General features: G+C 40.3%; 1 non-coding gene across 1 annotated transcript; it reads right to left on the reverse strand.

Moving 5' to 3' along the window:
• Positions 1-12,831: 12,831 nt before the first annotated feature.
• On the reverse strand, positions 12,832-12,934 carry LOC124238785 (U6 spliceosomal RNA). Its single transcript, XR_006888389.1, has one exon. It is a non-coding gene; the product is annotated as a U6 spliceosomal RNA (small nuclear RNA).
• Between the last annotated feature and the right edge of the window lie 3,870 nt (positions 12,935-16,804).

A 16,804-nucleotide genomic window follows, 5' to 3' on the forward strand; every position in this document is an offset into this window, starting at 1 on the left:
GCAAATTTTATGAGGCAAAGATTTTATGGTGATCTAGTGGTCTTTGTAAGTTAGTGAAGTTAAACCAAACCAACATATTTCTGAAATCATTCTGCTAATGTTTAGTTGGTTAATGCCAAATGCAAACTGCAATATCAAAAGGCAATTTTAAAAATGTTTCAAGACATGACAGCACTCTGTATTTTCTTTCTATGTTTATCATTATTATTTAGAAAATTTTTATGTGGAACATATATTCAGAAAAGCACACAATTTGTAGTTTACTCTAGTGAATTATCACAAAGTAAATATCATCACTTAAGTCAAGAAATGGAACACTGCCAGAACAACCAGAAGTGCCCCCATGCCCTACCACAAGTGCTACACCCTTTTTCCTCCCCAGAGACCTTACTGTCTTCCAACACCATAGCTTAGTTTTGTCTGGTTTAGAACTCTTAATTACTAGTACAGTAGGAGTTTGAAAAACAATCTCAGGCTGAATATTAGATTTACACTTGAGATTTCATTTTGTAAGTGGTATTAAAATTTATTTTTAGTTTTCAATTGTTCATTGCTAATATATAGAAATCTAATTTTTTATGTGTGTTGGCCTTGTATCTTGCAACCTTATCAAACTCACTTATTAGTTCTAGGAGTTTTTTGTGGCTTTCTTTGGATCTTCCATAAGGACAATCATGTTTTTGTGAGTGGGGACAGTTTTTTTCGTGTCTAATTTGTTTGCCTTTTATTACTTTTTATTGCCTCATGGAACTAGCTAGGATGTTGAGTATGATATTGAATAGAAGTGGTAAAAGCAGACATTCTTCCCTTCTTCCCAATCTTAGGAGGAAAATATTCAGTCTTTCACCATTAAGTATGTTGTTAGTCACAGCTTTTTTGTAGATGTCCTTTAATATAATTTCCTTTCTCCTTCAGGTTTGCTGAGAGTTTTAATCCCGAATATGTGTTGAATTTTGTCAATTTTTTCTCCATCAATTGGTGCAGTCTTTAGACTGTTGATAGGGCAGATTACATTGATTGATTTTTTTTTTTTTTTTGCAAGGAAGACTGGCCCTGAGCTAACATCTATTGCCAATCTTCCTCTTTTTGCTTGAGGAAGATTGACCCTGAACTAACATCTGTGCCAGTCTCCCTCTATTTTGTGTGTGCAATGCTGTCATCAGCATGGCTTGATGAGCAGTGTATAGGTCCACACCCAGCATGGGAACCTGTGAACATATACTTCATCAAGTGGTAATAAGTGCTGAGAAGAAAGTAAATCAGAGTAAGAGGGTTGAAAAGTGTTGGTGAGGTGTCTGTAAAATGGCCAGGGAACACTTCTCTGATAAGTGGAAATTTGAGTGACTGGAAGTGAGGGATCAAGCCACACAGATATTTTGGAGAACATTCTAGCAGAGGGAGATTCAAGTGTAAAGACCATGAGGTGGGAGTATCCTTAGTGAGTATGAGGGATTGCCAAAGACATGAAGAGTTCTGTGTCTAGTTTTAATTGATATACTTCTAGAATGTTTGGAATGAGAGTTGCCAGATTAAATACAGGATTCTCTATTAAATTTAAATTTCAGATAAGCAAATTTTTTTTAGTATAAGCATGTCTCAAATATTGCATGGAGAATATTTGCTAAAAATTATTAATTGTTTATCTGAAATTTAAATTTAACTAGGCATCCTGAATTGTTTTTTTGCCCTGAAATGTTTTAAATCAAATAATTTTTTTCTTTGTTTCTTTTTATTGAGTTCATAATAGTTTACATTGATGTGAGATTTCAGTTGTACATTATTTCTTGTCTGTCGCCATGTAAGTGCTCCCCTCCACCCCCTGTGCCCAGCCCCCACCCACCTTCCCCAGTAATCACTGAACTGTTTTCTTTGTCTGTGTGTTTGTTTATGTTCCACATATGAGTGAAATCATCTGGTGTTTGTCTTTCTCAGACTGCCTTATTTCACTTAGCATAATTCCCTCCAGGTCCTTCCACGTTATTGCAAAGGGGATGAATTTGTCTTTTTTATGGCTGAGTAGTATTTCATTGTATATATATATACCACATCTTCTTTATCCAATCATCAGTTGATGGGCTCTTGTGTAATTTCCACGTCTTGGCTATTGTGAATAGTGCTGCAATGAATATGGGGGTACATATGTTACTTTGGATTGTTGATTTCAAGTTCTTTGGGTAGATACCCAGTAGTGGGATAGCTGGGTCATATGGTATTTCTATTTTTAGTTCTTTGAGGAATCTCCATACTTTTTTCCCGTAGCGGCTGCATTCCCACCAGCAGTGTGGAAGGGTTCCCTTTTCCCCACACCCTCTCCAACATTTGTTATTTTTAGTCTTAGTGATTATAGCCCTTTTAACAGGTGTAAGGTGGTATATTAGTGTGGTTTTGATTTGCATTTCCCTGATGATTAGTGATGTTGAACATCTTTTCCTGTGTTTATTGGCTATCTCTATATCTTCTTTGGAAAAATGTCTGTTCATATCCTCTGCCCATTTTTTGATCGGTTGTTTATTTTCTTATTGTTCAGTTGTGTGAGTTCCTGATATATTATGGAGATTAACCCCTTGTCAGATATATAATTTGAAAAAATTTTCTCCTAGTTGTTGGGTTGTCTCTTTGTTTTGATTCTAGTTTCTTTTGCCTTGCAGAAGCTCTTTAGTCTGATGAACTCCCACCTGTTTATTTTTTGTTTTGTTTCCCTTGTCTGAGAAGACATGGTATTCAAGAATATCCTTTTTAGTTCAATGTCAAAGAGTGTATTACCTATATTATCTTCCAGGAGTTTTATGGTTTCAGGACTTATCTTCAAGTCTTTGATCCAATTTGAGTTTATTTTTGTGTGTGGCATGAGATAATGGTCTCTATTCATTCTTTTGCATGTGGCTGTCCAGTTTTCCCAACGCCATTTATTGAAGAGACTATCTTTTCTCCGCTGTATGTTCTTGGCACCTTTGTCAAAGATCAGCTGTCCAGAGATGTGCGATTTTACTTCTCGGCTTTCAGTTCTGTACCATTGATCTGTGTGCCTGTTTTTGTACCAGGGCCATGCTGTTTTGATCACTATGGCTTTGTAGGACATTTTGAAGTCAGGGATTGTGATACCTCAAGCTTTGTTCTTTTTTCTCAGGATTGCCTTAGCAATTTGGGGTCTTTGGTTGCCCCATATGAATTTTAGGATTCTTTGCTCTATTTCTATGAAGAATGTCATTGAGATTCTTATTGGGATTGCACTGAATTTGTAGATTGCTTTGGGTAGTATGGACATTTTAACTATATTTATTCTTCCAATCCATGTGCATGGAATCTCTTTTCATTTCTTTATGTCATTATCAATTTCTTTTAGTAATGTCTTATAGTTTTCATTGTATAAGTCCTTCACCTCCTTGGTTAAATTTATTCCTAGGTACTTTATTCTTTTAGTTGTGATTGCAAATGGAATTGTATTCTTGAGTTCTCTTTCTGTAAGTTCATTATTGGAGTATAGAAAAGTAACTGATTTTTATAAGTTGATTTGTACCCTGCAACTTTACTGTAGTTGTTAATTATTTCTATTAGTTTTCCAATGGATTCTTTGGGGTTTTCTATAAATAAGATTGTGTCGTCTGCAAACAGAGTTTCACTTCTTCCCTCCCTATTTGGATTCCTTTTATTCCTTTATCTCACCTAATGGCTCTGGCCAAAACCTCCAGTACTATGTTGAATAAGAGTGGTGATAGTGGGCGTCCTTGTCTTGTTCCTGTTCTCAGGGGGATGACATTCAGTTTTTGCCCATTGAGTATGATGTTGGCTGTGGGTTTGTCATATATGGCCTTTATTATGTTGAGGTAATTGCCTTCTATTCCCATTTTGTTGAGTTTTTTTAAATCATAAATGGCTGTTGGATCTTGTCAAATGCTTTCTCTGCATCTATTGAGATGGTCATATGGTGCTTATTCCCCAATTTGTTGATGTGGCATATCACATTGATTGATTTGGAGATATTGAACCATCCCTGTGTCTCTGGTATAAATCCCACTTGATCATGCTGTATGATCCTTTTGATGTATTGGTGAATTTGGGGTGTGAAAATTTTGCTGAGGATTTTTGCATCTATGTTCAGCAACAATATTGGCCTGTAGTTTTCCCTTTTTGTGCTGTCCTTGTTAGGCTTTGTTATCAGAGTGATGTTGACTTTGTAGAGTGTGTTAGGAAGTGTTCCATCTTCCCTAATTTTTTGGAATAGCTTGAGAAGGAGAGGTAGTAAATCCTCTCTGAAAGTTTAGTAGAATTCCCCAGGGAAGCCATCTGGTCCTGGGCTTTTATTCTTTGGGATACTTTTCATTACTGTTTCAATCTCTTTCCTTGTGATTGGTCTATTCAGATTGTCTGTTTCTTGTTGATTCAGCTTTAGGAGGTTGTAAGAGTCTAAGAATGTATCCATTTCCTCTAGATTATCCGTTTTGTTGGCGTATAGTTTTTCATAGTATTCTCTTATAATCCATTGTATTTCTGTGGTGTCTGTTGTTATTTCTCCTCTTTCATTTCTGATTTTGTTTATCTGAGCTTTCTCTCTTTTTTTCTTTGTAAGTCTGGCTAGGAGTTTGTCAATTTTATTTATCTTCTCAAAGAACCAGCTGTTTGTTTCATTGATCCTTTCTACTTCCTTTTTTGTTTCAATAGCATTTATTTCTGCTCTGATTTGTATTATTTCTCTCCTTCTTCTGACTTTGGGCTTTGTTTGTTCTTCTTTTTCTAGTTCAGTCAGGTGTAACTTGAGATTGCTTATTTGGGATTTTTCTTGTTTGTTAAGATGTGCCTGTATTGCAGTGAATTTCCCTCTTAATATGGCTTTTGCTGCATCCCACATGAGTTGGTGTGGTATGTTATTTTCATTTGTCTCCAGATTTTTTTTTATTTTTCCTTTAATTTCTTCACTGATCCATTGCTTGTTCAATAACATGTTGTTTAGTCTCAACATCTTTGTCCCTTTCTCAGTTTTTTTCTTGTAATTAATTTCTATCTTTATAGCACTATGATCAGAAAAGATGCTTGTTATTATTTCAATTTTCTGAAATTTATTGAGGCTTGCCTTGTTTCCCAACATGTGGTCTATCTTTGAGAATGTTCCATGCATGCTTGAGAAGAATGTGTATCCTGCTGTTTTTGGATGGAGTGATCTATATATGTCTATTAAGTCCATCTTGTTTAGCTTTTCATTTAATTCCACTGTTTCTTTGTTGATTTTCTGTCTGCATGATCTATCCATTGATGTCAGTAGAGTTTTGAGATCCCCTACTATTATTGTGTTATTATCAATATCTCCTTTTAGGTTTGTTAATAGTTGCTTTATGAACTTTGGTGCTCCTGTGTTGGGTGCATAGATACTTATAAGCATTATTTCTTCTTGATGGAGCATCCCTTTGATCATTATATACTGCCCCTCTTTGTCTCTCTTTACCTGTCTTATCTTGAAGTCTACTTTGTCTGATATAAGTATTGTGAGACCTGCTTTCTTTTGTTTGCCGTTAGCTTGGTGTATCATCTTCCACCCCTTCACTCTGAGCCTGTGTTTGTCATTGGAGCTGACATGTGTTTCCTGGAGGCAGCATATTGTTGGGTCTTGTTCTTTAATCCATATTACCACTCTGTGTCTTTTTATTGGAGAATTCAATCCATTTATGTTTAGGGTGATTATTGATGTATGAGGGCTTAATGTTGTCATTTTATCTCTTGTTTTCCAGTTTTCCTGCATTTCCTCTTTCCCGTCCTGTGTGTTTTGGTCTACCCATTGAATTATGTAGTTTTTTTATGAGGTGTTTCTTTGTTTTCTCCTTATTTATTATTTGTGTTTTTGTTCTGCTTTCTTTTTAGTGTTTACCCTGAGGATTGTGTTCAGAATCTCATGTATAAGATAGTTCATTTTCTGATGGTCTCTTATTTCCTTAGTCTAAACTGATTCAGGCCCTTTCCTCTTCCCCTCCTAAGTTGTTTTTCTCATATCTTATCCCATCTTGTGTTGTGAGTTTGTGGTTAAAATGCCAGGATATATTTGGTTTTGGTGTTTTTCCTTCCCTTTAGCCTAATGTTATAGTTGAATATTTGCTATCCTATTCTGATTCTGTCTACCTATTTATCTCCTTACTCTGTGTTTTGTGACCCCTTTCTCCCTTTTTTTCTTTTTTCAGGTATGAGGGCCTTCTTGAGGATTTCGTGTAGGGAGGGTCTCGTGGCTACGAAGTCCCTTAGCTTTTGTTTGTCTGGGAAAGTTTTAATTTCTCCCTCATATCTGAAGGATATTTTTGCTGGATAGAGTATTCTTGGCTGAAGATTTTTGTCTTTTAAAGATTCGAATATGTTACTCCATTCTCTCCTAGCTTATAAAGTTTCTGTAGAGAAATCCTCTGAAAGCCTGATAGTGGTTCCTTTGTAGGTTATTTTCTTCTGTCTTGCTGCCCCGAGTATTCTTTCTTTGTTATTCATTTTTGCCAGTTTTACTTCTATATGTCTTGCAGTAGGTCTTTTTACACTGACAAATCTAGGAGATCTGGAAGCCTCTTCCACACAGATTTCCCTTTCTTTCCATAGGTTTGGGAAGGTCTCTGCTATTATTTCTTTAAACACACTTTCTGCTCCATTCTCTTTCTCTTCTCCTTCTTGAATACTTATAATTGTTATGTTGCATTTCCTCATTGAGTCGGATATTTCTTGGAGACTTTCTTCATTTTTTTTTAGTCTTAGTTCTCTCTCCTTCTCTGTCTGGAGCATTTCAACATGTCTATCTTCGATTATAGGCATGCTGAATTTTTATTTGCTGTATCTGGCAACCCTATTTGGAGCAAAGGCAAGTCTGAAGGCAAGCAGCTAAAATTATTATAAGAATGGAAAATATGTCTTTTGAGAGGAATGATGAAGGAATTCATATGAAACTCTGAGACAGAGAAGGCTAAGAGGATGCTCCTATTCCCACCCCCAAATTAAGGCAACACAGTAGAATAGAAAATGCACAGTATGGGGGCACTAGTATAGCTAACTACCTCCTGGATACCTTCTCCCAGATGTTTTGTAGGCACTGGAGACTAAAATCCACTGAAAATGTTATGTCTTTGGACAAGCATCCTCATAGATAGAATAAAGGGATAGTGCCAGATAATATCTGCAATCCCTTTTGGCTTCAACACTCTGTGAGTCAATGAAGGGTTAGAAATTGCATACTAAGTTGTTTTTCCATTTCCACAGAGAATAGAGCAAGAGTTGATGAGTCTTGCAATGAGAGAATTGATTAAATGTAAGGAAGAACTTCTTCACTGAAGGGCGATTAAACACTGGAATGGCTTTGCATGGGAGGCTGTGGAAGCTTGCTCCCTTGTGATCTTTAAAAGGAGGCAGCAGCAGTTGTGGGTAACACAGACCCACAGAGTGCCATCTTGGAGTGGGAGGATTGAACCAGGTGGACTCTTGAGGCTCCAGATCCTGGGGATGACTTCTTTTTGGTCTAGAGAATTGAAGGGAAATAACCCTTTACTCCTCTTAGGTGCTGGCACAGGTTGTCTAAGATTGTCATTATGTTGATGTAGCCCTAAAACAGGCTTTCAAAATTGTCTTCTTTCTATCTGAATTGAAATTACCTACAATGACTGAAAATGCAGATTCCAGAGCCCTATACTAGACCTTCTGAATCTGGAAGAAGAGTCCCAAAATATCCATTTTAAAAAGTTCCTCAAATGGTCCATATCCATAATACAGTTTGAGAGCCCCAGTCATTGGAAAATGGGAGGCTTTCTTTCTCTGCCTAGGAATGGACCTTTAATGACCTATGTAGTCTTACATGCGGTGACTAAGGCCCCAGCCTACGCTTATCTCCTGGAGGGGAGATACATGTGTTAAGCATGGAACTGGAGAATGGGATGCTGAAGGATTGAAAGTGGATTTTGGTCAGGATGTTCTAGGCCAAGTGGAGGAGTGAAGGAAAGGGCAAGAAACTGGGGTTCACTGGATCCTAACTTGTGCCAAAACTCCCATTACAATAAAAAACTATATCCTGATACTATTTCTGTCCCTCTTTGTTTTATCTTTTTAAAGTTTTCTACCGATTTTTTTTAAAGAAAAAAATTGAATGGTACCTTTTTTAAGCCAAAAAGAAGGATTTTCCCCCTCATTGCATAGTCAGAATATCTTGGGGACCCAGAGTATCCCAAGCAGCAAGCAGCTGTGGGGTGAACAACCATCCTTTCTCAAATCAATAGGGCTGGTGAAAATATAGTAGAGGAAGAGTTTAGGACTAGCTAGCAGACAATTCAATGCAATTTAATATTGTAAAAGGAATCTAAAGGCACCCAGCATTCCAAAGTTCCACTTTGACCCTGTATTTCGAGATTTGTTCTTGTAAAAGTCCTTGATGAGGAAGAACTACAAAGGAAGGACTAATAGGTAGAACATTCCAGATATCCCCCAAAGGTCCCTGGAGAATCTACTGGAGCAGTTCCCTCCAGCCAACTGTGGGCTACACTTCAGCTCCAGGTTACTTCTGGAATCCTCTTCAGCCTTTTGCTAAGCTCTGAGTTGCTTATCCCTCTTCTTCAATCTGCATTTACATGTATCTCTGTTTCAAGTTTGGCTGTCTTCAAATGCCCTCCTGCTGGGGGATGACCCTATCATTACTAATGTGCCCCATGCCTCAAACTTCTCTTACCTTCCCAAGCTCTTGTGCCTCCTTCCTAGGTCAATGCAGGACAAGTAACTGGCTTCATTGGATCTCATCTCCCCTGCCTTAGACACAAAACCCTGACCCTGTCTATGCGTGGCAGTCAACTTGGAGTCAGGGGACTAGCCTGCTTCTTGCAGACTGTGAGCTCTGAAACATGCCAGTGCTTACTGTTTGAGCATCTCAACAAGCCATTCCAGACCAAATGGAGTAAACTTACCTCTTGTCCAGGGCCACGAAACTTGCCCAAGAGCAGGCTGCAGCTTGTTGTTGACTATGGTGATTCTAAAAGTTTATTCCAGTACATTCACACAGAATAAATTCTTCTCCTGGCAGAGCAGCTTGGTTTGATTTGGGTTATTTGACTACAAAAGCCCAGGGGCCAAGCATTTATTTAGAAATATTAGGAATCAGTAGCACAAATGAGATTGAGTTTTTGTGATAAGTTAAAGATTTCTTATTTAGGGAGAGTTCACGAAAGACCCCATTAGCCAAGCCTCACCAGCAATTAGTCTGATTTCTCAGGCAAGAGGCAGGCTAATTGTCTGCCATCCATTCCAGAAGGCCTAGAGACACTTTAAAACCTACCACCCATTGAAAAACATCTTTGGAGAATTTCCTGCTGTGTCTAAAGTCTTTTCTATTAACAGAATGTTCAAACTGAGATCAGTATGTGAAAATATGAACAAAATGGCTGATTATAAGTATTTCTTTTCAAATGGCAAATCATGGGCCTATTACTTATGACACTCAACCGTATAGAAGTGGAAAGGGGCTGATACTTATTAAGCGATACTGTGAGATACGTATTATTATCCAAGTTTAATAGAAGAGGCAACTGAAACTCAAAAAAGGTAAATAACTTTCCCAAAGTTACATATGAGTTTGTGGCAGAGCTGGGATTCAATGGATTAAAGCGAATGTGGTTTCCACAACCCAATGTAGAGGTTAGGAAAAAAGCAGCTTTGAGTTAGGGGTGTTGAAGGCTGGCTGGCTGGCTCTCAAGAGATCTGCAGGATGGTCTAACTGTAACCACATGATCTCTCAGGGACAGAATCCGTTAACCAAGTGTATACGATGAGGCCAATGATGAAGCCAGTGTAGATGACCTGGATTGGGTCTAATGTGCTCACCTGAGAATTTGGACTTGTTTCACCAGTGGCCCTTCTGGGATATATATATGTATTCTGTATATATATATACACACAAAAGCTCACAGCATGTGGATCTATAACAGAGTCCTTGGGGGAAGAGGCTACAGTCAAACTCCATGTGCATGAAGCCTGCAGCAGCATTGGTGCCTGACACTTCAGAAAAACCAGAGAGGTTTTTCCCCATGTAGACAACTTGGGACATTGGCAGCTTTGGTGTAGACAACTCGCCCACTTCCTCACCCCTTACAAATTCTTCTTGATGCATTCAGAGGTCCCCAGGTTGCAGCAGAGCCATGCTAGACAGACAGCCTTGACCTCTTGGTTGCTTCCTTCTCTTCTGACACCAGAGGATGGCACCGTCAGCCCCAGGTTGCCTGCTTGACTTTCTGCTCCTGCTCCTCCATTCCAGTGCATAATGGCCTCTGTCACTTCCTCCCACACCACACCCCGAAGTCTCCCAGCATCACAATGCTAGGGTGGGGTGAATCCCCTTCACCTCCTCTTGTGTTCTGAAAGCTCCAGGCCTCCCATTTCTTAAAGAGTTTTCATGGGTTGTGCTATTTTATTGATACCTTCTCCAATCCTGTGGGCTCCTAGAGACCCCATAAGTAGACCCCTAAAGGCCCTTCAGAAATACCCAGATGTGTCTCAATTTGTACCAGGGTATAGGGCAGCTCTGTGAGTATTAAACTTTGGAGTGTCTAGGACTCCATTGTTAAAATGCTGCTTTCAAGGCCTTACCCCAGAGACTCTGATCTGGTAGGTCTGGTGTTTGGGACCTGGATGCTGCTTTCAATAAGCTGCTTAGGGATTCTGGTACAGAAGGTGGGTTGAGAAACACTGGTGTTTGAGCTGCAACTCTATCCTGCATTGGTTACCTGTGTTCACCTGTCCGGCTGGATGCAGAGCTCCTGATGGGCAGGGATGATGGCTCATTCATCTCCACACCTTAGTGTCTAGCCCAGTGCCTGCACACAGTGGGGCATCGGTAAACATCTGGGACATGAATGAGCAGAGGGACTCTGTGAGGAGGCTTGTCTTTACCAAGTTAAAGAACTGGCTAACCAATCATCCTGTCCTTAGTGCACTGTGCTGTCAGCAGGCCACCCTCATTCCCACATGCTGAGAGTAGAATGTAGACAGAGGGCAATGGGAAAAGAATTTCAGGAACCCAAAGAACAAGCTCCCAATAAGCAAACAACGTCCAGGCAACATTTAGGGCTTATATTAGCATCCATCTGTGGCTCAGGTAAGTGGCTCTGGAATTACAATAGAGAGGCCATCAGGCAGCTCCAAAGATGGGCAACAGAGCAAGGCTGGGTGATGACCACACTGCAAAAAGAGGGGTGTTGTCCCCCGCAGCCCAACCCAGACTCTGGTTTCTTCGTGCCTTCTGGATGTCTTAGAAGGAAATTAGGAATTTTTTTTTAAACTTTTTAAAGTATTTGCTGGAGGCCAAAACATTTGACCTAAATGGAGAAATTTGGTAACTTCTTAGAGCAGAGACTAGGCTTTCGCGGTAAAATTGTCCAACAGGCGCAGCCCTTTGATCCAATAAAGCACGTGTGCGCATGCGTCGTGTCCCTGTTAAACGGCGAATAGGGCTGTGAGCAGACCGTGCCTTTAGTCCGGGGAAGCTCCGGGTTTAGGTGGGTCTCTCGGTTGGGCTTTCTCCCACCAAGGACCCCTTTTTCCCCTGCAGAAGCCACGTTTGCAGCACCACATCCCCCGGATGACCGTGCCCGCTGACTCACCGGAGGCTTCGTAACTCGGTAAACCTGCACCTGCAGCATCAGAGTCTTTATAGTAACAGACACTATAGATTTTATAAAGACACTGCCTTGATAGTAGTAATACCTAGTGGTTGCAGAGCTCTTACCGTGCCTGAACTGCCTCCACGCCGAGCGCTTCATGTGCGCTGCCTCTGTTTATCCTCATAACACCCCCTTGAGGACTGTTCCTCCACAGAGAAGGAAAGTGAGGCTCGGGGGCTGGGGAGGAGAAAAACTTGCCCCAGGTGTCATATCTGGTAGCGGCAGAGCCAGGATTTAGAGCTAGATGCACTGGACCGCCAAGTTACACTCAATCTCTATGTTAGGCTCCATCTTTACGGTTTTGCTCAAAAAATGGAATTTAAAATCAATCTGCGTTTTTGTTGATCGGTGTTTAATGACAGGAGGACGTTGTTTGTTTTCTGAACTGGCCTTGCGATGGAATTGTGTCTGCCTTAGCCCATTTTGATGCATTTCCCCATGGAGGCCCAGTGTCCCCCAAAGTGGTTGCCATTATAAAAAACTTGCTCCAGAATTATAGGTAAGTCCAAAATACTTCCCAGTTCATGAGACTCTATAAGCCTGAGTGGCTTCACAGACATGTGGCCTCATGTCCTCTTTACCCTGGTTTGGACTCTAAGAATATACCAGAATCAGAATAACTCCAGCTATATTTTGGAGCTTTTTATTTGGGAACAATTTCAAACTTACAAAAAGTCATAAAAATAAAAATATTAAAAAATCTATATTGTCTTCATTTTACTCCACTTGCTTTATAATTTGCATGTTTCTCCCCCACTCCATATATATGCATTTTTATAAAATGGTTCAGAAAAATTATGTATATAATATAAATGTATATATATCTATTTTTATCTGTGAATCTATATATACATGTAAAATGTAATTTTTTCCTGAACAATCTGGGAATAAGTTACATGATTCATGGCCCTTTACTCCTAAAAATTTCAGTGTGCATTTCATAAGAATAGGAATAGTCTATTACATAACCACAATACTTAACAAAGTACTTTTATCTAATCTACCCTCCATATATTAGTTTTGTTAGTTGACTTACCAGTGTCCTTTAGAGCATATTCTCTCCCCTCCCCACACTCCCAGTACAGGATCCGGTTTAGGGTCAGGCATTGCATTTTGTCATGATGTCTTTGTAGCCTCTTTAACCTGGCTTTTATGACTTGATTCCCATGTGCCTCCCACACACCATTTCTTTTTTTTTTTCATGAATTTGTGTGTTATCTTTTTGCAGGGGCAATGCTAATCTTCCTAGTATCGTTCCAATCTTACTATATCTACTGCCAAAGCGAGGACCACTTGCCATTTTGTTTTAATAGCATGTTCCTCATTGTATGTTTGGTGTTGTCTCATGGTTAGATTGAGGCTATGCAATCTCAGCCCAAATACTGCCCAGGTGAGGTGTGTTCTATGCAGGTTATCACATCTGGAGTCACACGATGTCATCCATCTCATGGAGATGATAATTTGGACCAACTGGTCAAAGTGTTGTACAATTTCTCCATTGTCTGGTTGCTGTTGTTTTTCTCCCTTGACACTAATAAGGAATATGTGGGGAGTCACTTTAAGATGACGCAATAACATCCGCACAGTAAATACTATAAGAGCAGTTTTCCCATGGCCAGCACTGCAAGTTACAAACGTGGCCTCTTTTCATCCTAGGGAGGCTCTGTCCATTTCTCACATCCACAAGTCCATCTTCTCTTGGCTCAAAGCTCTCCCTTGGGTACACTGTATCAGGAATGGGATAAGATCTGCGGTTAATACTGTGATCAGGAAGCTGCAAATGGAACTGGAGCAGAGAAAAAGAGGAAAGAAGAAGTGTTAATTAGGGGGTCCTGTTAAAAGGGGGAAACTGCCTCCAGAAGCCTGGCTCAGCTCCAGGCAAGAGAGAAACAGACTGGGGGAGCTGGCAGATCAGGGAAGTTACAGTCACTGAGTCATTCTAGTGAAATTTGGCCTGGTTCTGTGAAACTGAGCCACCGGCCTCCAACTCTGTGGGATCAGTAGCCCCAGGCCCTTGTCTTTGCAGAGTTCTTAGTGGTTGGCAGCATCCTGGAACATCCAAGGAAGGATACGCTCTAGAGTGGGGCTAGCAGCTGCCAAGGCTTCTAAAAAGACCTCAAAATCCACCAGCCTCATGGCAAAGAAGAACAAGTCCCAACTTTTCTTGCTTCAGAGCCTTGGAGGAGCTATTTGAACTGCTGTCCAGACCCCCAGCTGTGCAGAGCCATTCCAGGACCAAGTGGATGCCAAGGTGCCTGACAGAGCTGAGCTGTGCTGGAAACGCAAAACCGTCCAACCATTCACTGAGAAATTCTACCCAGGACCCAGGGAACCAGGTTTTCATCCAGCTCTTCTGCAAAACAAAGAAGTAAATAAATGTGGCTTCATTATTAAATTTTATTGTATGAACCCCAAATAGGCTTAAGAGAGGCCCCTTTGATTGGTGGGTCCTGTCAAAACCCAAACTCTGCATCCTGAATAAAACAAAGCCGAAGGATGAGTTCATTGTAAGCCTTTTGACCTGCAAGCCAGGGAACTCAAGGCTATGGGAGCAATGAGTTCTAAGTTGCTCACAGATTAAGGGATTTTTATGAGGTAAATGCAGAAGTTATTTGGCTTTTTCAGCTGATTGGTTTCCTAGTGGTCTTTCTTATTTGGATCAGGAGAACAAGGAAGTCCATAGATGGTGTGAACAGATGGCATTTGGGGATTGGCTAGTGTCCTCTGCCAATTTCTGCGAAGAACTGTAAATTCCTGTAAGGTTAGGTTAAGTTTCCTTTATGCGCCTGTGTTGACCATTTCCATTTTGTCCTTGACGTAAGTGACTCCACTTCGGTTTGGTTCTATAGTCCCTGAAGAAAAGCTACCAAGAAGCATTGTGAGGATTTCCTACCAAGTTGGGGGTGGGGGGGGGTGCCCTGAAAGATGACAATGCAGAGACATTTCTCTATCCATCCATCCATTCGTTCATTCTTTCAACTAATGACTATTTCTTGAGTAGCTAATATGTACCTAGAGACCCCAGACACTGAGCTGGAGATGGAGAGGGGAGAAAATCCCTAATAACAAAAGGAGAAATAGTTCTGTCCTGATTGGGTGAATAGAGGAAATCTTTACTTTTTCTATCATTAACAAAATGTTTAGCTTCAAATGATGTTTATAAATACAGAATCTAGAATCTACTAAAAGAAAAGAACTTTTTTCTGTTACTCTAGTCAAAGAAATAGAGAGAAACATAAGCTGATCGTTACTTAGAATTGACTATTAAATCTGTGAGATGTGGGGCTGCTACAAGGCGATATTTCACCTTGACATTGGGCTTTATAACTGGAGACAACATGGAACCTAGAGTGATTCGGCACTTTTCTAGGCCCTCTGTCTCAAGCTTGTAGAAAATAGGTCAAGTAACCCAGAAGGTGCCCAGAAGGAAGAGGCTGGAAAGAAGCTCACAAACCAGACTGTCTGGGGAGCAGAGGGTGGGAATGTGGGATACAGGTTCCAGGACATGAGATCCTGCCTTTCCAGGGGACCTACCACAGGCTTGGTGCTAAGGGATGACCAGGTGCCTCAGCTGTTCTGTGCCAGGGGTTTTGGGGGGAATGGAAGCAGCAGGGTTTTTTCTGAGCCAATGCGCAGACTCCTGGGAACAGCTGAGATTTCTGCTGTTAAGGAATTAAATGGTTGGAAGCTTACTCACCCATTGAAAACGTGCCCCAAGACTATACTGAAATGTTGGGCAGGGGTTTCTCCCGGTACAGAGAGATTCTGGGGCCAGATGGTGCGCTGCAGGGAGAGGCGCCAGAGAAGAAGCCCTGCTTGGGAGCCATTTCTGCAGGATGGGAGTGTGATGTCTGACAGCCCAATGTCCCACTGTGGGGAATCGGCTCACTCAAAGCCAAACGTAGGCAATGAAGTTTCTTCTTCCAATTGGGCCCCAGGGCTGGGGCAAGACTTCATGCTTTTAGTAATTCTTTGTAAGGAATGAGGAAATCGTTGCAAGGGCAACTTCTTCTGGCTGGCCCTGGCCTTTCTGTCTCTGGCCACAATCATTGACAAGGCTTTCCCTGAGGTATTTCAATTATTTGCTGATCCAAGGGGCTGGTTATGTTTCCAATTAAGTTGGTGGCTGTGATGATATCGATATGGAGAGAATGAAGCCCACTTGAAGCCTGGTCTTTGTTATGGGAAACCTACCATCCCTCATCTTTACCAATACAGGACAAGGCCAAGAACCACAAAGTAAGAGAAATGAAATCAACCAACAAAACCTCTGAGAAGCCAGAGTTGGTGTCACAAGATATTCCTTTAATTTTATTGGTTTATACCCTACCTATTTTCAAACAGAGCATCAGAGCAACATTAGATTGTTCACTTGTAAAATTCAGGATCTATTTACATTAACCTTATATGTAATTCTCGCAAGTTGTCTAAGCTTTCAGATATAAAAAGCAACAAATAATTAAATGTGGAAGAAGCTACTAGAGATAGGTAAACTCATTAACAGCAAGAAATGCCAGGTGCCAACAACAGGGGAGATAGAAAAACTATTATGATAGTGCCAAGAACTCAAAACCAACCATCCGGGCCCATTTAGTGTAGAGTTAAATAAACCTTGGAGTCTTAAATCTCTTCTAGACTGGGCCATTTATTGATATTTTTATGGGTGACTCTGACTCTCTAAGATAAGGTAAAAGTGTGCTCGCTTTGCCTTGTTGAGGAAGTTGAAGTATATTTGTTTAGGAAAATTTTTGTCTCACATCATTAAAATTCTAAAGTTTTCTGTTTAGATGATTAAACTTTTGAGTGTTGGAAGACTTAGTCATCTAGAATGACTCATGGTACAAGGTTTGGAGAAGCCCAGGTAGCAGAGTTTCAGCTTGAACACAGGTGTGTTTGGGGTTTAAATCAGTTGACTGGGTACAAATTATACTTCTCATCTTGAAAGGTGTAATTTGGGACTTCACACAGACCTTTGCAAATAACATTAATATGATTCAAACAGCAATGAATCAGAACCACAGGACCAATTTTTCACTTGGAATCCATGTGGGCTTAGAAACAGATTTAATTTTGATGCCTCTAAATTAAAAAGAAAATTTAGAAATATAATTCAAGATGTTTGATCTGCTAAAACCATGTATCATTTTGGCTTGGTT

Source organism: Equus quagga, chromosome 4, assembly GCF_021613505.1.
Source record: "Equus quagga isolate Etosha38 chromosome 4, UCLA_HA_Equagga_1.0, whole genome shotgun sequence".
In the NCBI taxonomy this organism is placed as follows: Eukaryota; Metazoa; Chordata; class Mammalia; order Perissodactyla; family Equidae; genus Equus; species Equus quagga.